Genomic DNA, 5,086 nt, shown 5'->3' on the forward strand with positions numbered 1-5,086 from the left:
CCCCCCCCCCACACACACACACACACACACACACACACACCCCTCCCCTACCCACTCTTACTACCCTCTCTTTCCTATAACATGATCTTGATCTGTTCATGTTTAAGATCATACTGTCACCCCCACCCCCACCCCTCTTACCACCCTCTCTTTCCTGTAACATGATCTTGATCTGTTCATGTTTGGGATCATATTATCACTCTTGCACCCCCATCCCAGAAGACCCTTCCCCCTCTTCCTACGATGTGATCTGTTCATGGTGGGAAATCGTACCGCCACACCCCCTTGCTTCCTCCCATCCCCGCAAATCTTCCCCCACCACCCCCCAACCCAAGTCTCCCCCCATCCTCACCCACACCCCACTCTCCTTGATCTCTGCCTTTCCCCAGTGGGAGCCAGGATGCAAACTGTTGATCGACAATTGGACGTGTCTTGGGTGAAAGCAGAAACACAGCCAGCCCGACATGTGTTCAGTTATTTTGAGTATTCCTGTCTGTTTTCCCTTTTTGTGCTTTGTTTTGCTTTGTTGCTGTTTATTGGTGCAATATCTTTGTGTGTGTTTCTTGTTGGGATGGTGAATTTTAACCTGTGTATAATTTGGTTGTTGTGATGCAACAAGACATGTCGAAACAACCATGCTTTATTTCAGTTGTGGAAGTTTTGCTACATGTGAAATTCTGATTGTGCCATCATACCTTGACTAAGCCTGGAAAATCTGATCTCTGTGAGTTTTCCTAGTTTATCATATCCACTGTCAAAACGGTGATAGCCAGGGAATAAGAAGTCAGTTCCCATTGCGTGTTGTGATGGAAGCCAACTGTCTTTCATTGCACTGAATCTTAAGTGTGATAGAAATGGTGATGTGGAACAATCCAAAACAAAGCGTTCAGTCATTCCAAAACAGATTTTTTGCTGTCAAGTGTAAATACAGCATATATATATATATTCTAATTAAGTTATTTCAGAAAAGAAAAGAAAGATTATTTTTTAAAAATAAACTACTCAGAATTTGCAGTTCGGATGTATGTTGGTCCCAATTTCAGGTCAGGAACCAACCATATATGCATGAATTTCTCCCCAAGATGAAAGTTCCAAAAGTTCTCTCTCACAATGAGCTGAACATACACACATTGAATAGGAATCCGTTTAAACATGAGAGTGGATACACATCATCGCACACCTGAATAGTCATACTATTTCATATTTTTACAAATTTATTGTGTTATATTTTAGATTTCTTATTTTTGTTAGATTTTGAACACTTCTTGTTCACATCCTGTGTTCTGCAAACTACAGATATTGTTGAACAATTATGAATTATCTCCCTTGAATTTGTTTTGCGCAAGCTCCAAATCTGTTTTGGGGTTTTGTTTTGTTTTTTTCTTGGGGGGGGGGCTTTTTTTCTTTTTGTTGTTTTGCCTTTCTTTCTTTCAGTCTGTCTTTTAGCAGTTATTTTTTTATTACCATAGATTGGTCCATTCTCATTTCAAAAGCAGTTTTAGTGTTTTATCATCAAGTATTGCTGCCTGTCATTGTCAGGTTAACTGGTTAAATCACAGACTTTGATGCAACAGTAAGTGCTGATGACAGATTTGTGAGTGATGATTAAAGTGCGTGCGTGCACGCGCACACACACACATCACTGTGTCAGTAATGCAAAGCTGGAAGGGCTTAGTAAGGCTGACTTCTTGAGCACACACAAAGACTTAGCAGAGTTCAAAGTTAATGTTGTGTTTAGCCCCCCACACACACACTCTCTCTCTCTCTCTCTCATACACACACACACACACAGGCTCGTGCATGAGTGCATACGCAAGTACACGCGTGCATGCACATGAACACACACACACACACAAACACACACAGACTTCACTGTGTCAGTAATGCAAAGCTGGAAGGGCTTGGTAAGGCCGTCTTCATGAGCGCACACAAAGACTTAGCAGAGTTCAAAGTTAATTTTGCATCTGGCCACACACACACACACACTCTCTCTCTCTCTCACACTCGGGTGCACACATGTGTGCATACGCAAGTAGACGCATATGTGCACACAGGCTCACAAACACACACGCACAAATGTAATGCCGAGATGTTGATACAGTTTCCAATTTTGTTATTAAGCTTTTCAAGATTAAAAAAAGACAGTGAAAATTATGATACTTTAATTAAATACCAAACAACGAACTTAATGCATTTTTCCATTACATTTTTCTTTCTTCTTTAAAAGAGAAAGAAGGATCAAATCCTCTATGAGCATGTGCAGTGGTGTTATCCAGAACTGGATCATGCAATGAGAAAGAAATCATGTAAACTGCTTTGAAAGTGTGTGTATGTGTGTCTGGAAACTTTGCATGTGTGTGTGAGAATGTGTGTATTTGTGATCATGTGTGTGTGTGTGTGTGTGTGCTTGCTTATTTTTTTTTCACAAACTGGATATGTATGCGTTTGTGTGTTTCCAGATATTTGTGTCATCTCTTTCAGTGTTTCACCTCTTTCAGACTGTGAGCTACAGGGTATGAGAAAAACGTACACTGTATAAATCACTCGGTTTTTTGTTTGTTTGTTTTGTTTTGTTATGACGAGAAAGAATCATTTTTTAATCAGAGAAGATCACCTTGAAGTAGAGCCAATCTATTTTCCTAAGAGCATGCCTCGTTTTGTGCCATTTTTCTTTCTTTTTTATAGAATGAAAATGTGTGTTGATAATATACATTTGCAATGAAAGTTTTATCTGATTTATATTTGTCTCAGCACTGAGTGGGGTTCTATACAAGCGGAAATTCTGTGTCAGATTCTGTGATCAGTGTACTGATGTGGTGCACAATTCCTTGAAATTTGTGAACATATCTCAGACATACTAGTGTGTATCATTGTGTGTTATGCCTGCACTGATGATTGATTGACATAAATACTTATACAGTGCCTGTCCTCAATCAAAAACCAAGCTCCAAGCGCTTTACAAAAACGGTCATTCGCACAACAGGCTGCCTACGAGGGTAGAAGATAAGATAAGATAAGAAAAGAATAACTTGATTATCTCCAACTGGAGAAATTTGGTCAGGTGCATTATCACAACATAGACCAGTAAACAACATGGGGACCATAACTGTAAAAGCCAGCAACAGCCCCTACAAATATTACGAAGATACAAATGTAAAAAATATCACATACATGGTTTCATACATACATCCACACACTGCAGGTAATAACTAGTATTCTTAATGTAAAAACAGAAAGAATTAAGAAACATTATTTGAATATAATTATAAACATAGCCTACTATACTGCACATTGATTATAATGGATAAGAATAAAGATGAATTGCGGAAAACCACAACCAGATAATCAGCAAACACCCCCCCCCCACCCCCCCCTTCCCCTCCCACCCCCACCACACACACGCGGATAACTTGATTAAACAAGAGTAATAAACATATGTTCTCAAATAAAAGCATTTCACATATTCGCTTTTAAAAACATTGCAATTAACCAACAGAGAGCTGCCTTTGGGTGCAATGGATGGTATTTAGACTGGACACAGCAGTGTTATCAAGAAAACCACGCTGACTTTGAGGAATCAGGAAAATATTCATGCTTAACCCGTTGAGCGCTGGCCGAGGATTGAACCCTCCCCCCCTCTTCCCCACAGACATCCTGGATAGAATTCCTGTTCCTCGGTCACTGAGCTGTAACAAACATCACTACCCTGTGGAGAGATTGTGATAGCGAAACCTGACTTGGTCAGTATTTCAGTGTTCAGCCATAGAATACAATATGATACAATACAGTACAGTACATCTTTATTCATCCAACTGAAAATTACTTGTGCATCCAAAGGCTTGATTGTCACTCATACTACACAGTCTCTCAGCCCAAGCACACATTAAACTTGTCAAAGATTGAACTGAAAGATAAAAAACCAACAACATAATATATGAAGCTGAGTACTAACATGGAAAACAATAGAAGAAATAAAACGAAATAAAAATTAAAAACCCACAGCAACTTGATTTATCACACAGCAACAAAGTTCTGAAATTCACATACACATTAAAAAAAAAACAAAAAAAAAAAACAGAATAAGTGAAATGGCTAAAAGTACATTATTATTAATTCTTTCTGAAATGGCAGGTTCACTGCCAAGGACACAGCATTCTAGCATGCAATCAAAGAAATCTGTTCTTTAAAATAAAATTGAAAAAAAAAGAAGACAATATTTGTGGATTTGGAATCAAAATCACAAAATGAAATAATTTTCAAAAGTTTTCCACACTGTTACCCAAATAAAGAATCTTGGGGGGGGGGGGGGGGGGGGGGGGGAGGCAGGAGTGAAAACATTGTATTATAATTGTTTTGTCACAACAATGTGGTTGTCTGTATTATAATCTGCAACAAATAAAGGTACAAGAATTGTCACAACAATTTTGAGTGTGGAATTCGAGCTGCTGTCTTCAGGGTGAGCATTTCACCACAGGACAGCACCACCCTTTTCTTTTTTTTACTATCTATAAGTGTCTTAGTTATATTATCAAAGCTGGTTTTTCTCTCCATTTTTTTTTCACAGAAACCCCTTTTGTTGCTGTGGGTTCATTTATGTCCGCTATGTGCATGCTGCATGCTGGACTCCTGTTTATCTTATCTGAATGGCTGTTTATTGGTTTACATGCCGGTGGATTGGTGAACGGGTAGATGGGGAAGGTTGATGGATATATTAAAAGTGTAGGTTGGCAGGTTGTAGTATTTGTACTCTTGGGGACTGGGGCGAAAAGAGCGAGACTATTTTGACTGTCACTGCTATGAGTTACTAGTCTTTCAGTTATTATGTCAATGTCCTGGTGTGATGGGGTGGGGAAGATGTTATTGATAATGTTTATACTCATGCATACATGCACAGACACGCACAGACAGAAGCAACACTTTGTTATATTTGGTGGAAGTGAAATTTATATATAACAAAAGCAAAATTTTCGTAAGTAAATTACACAAACAATAGTCATCTAAGCTTCGCAGATTTCTATGTGAATTGATTCAGTAAGCAATTTATAATACCGTACACTTTATATTAGTTGTTGTTTTTGGTTTGTTC

The sequence above is a fragment of the Babylonia areolata genome, chromosome 17, assembly GCF_041734735.1.
Source record: "Babylonia areolata isolate BAREFJ2019XMU chromosome 17, ASM4173473v1, whole genome shotgun sequence".
In the NCBI taxonomy this organism is placed as follows: Eukaryota; Metazoa; Mollusca; class Gastropoda; order Neogastropoda; family Buccinidae; genus Babylonia; species Babylonia areolata.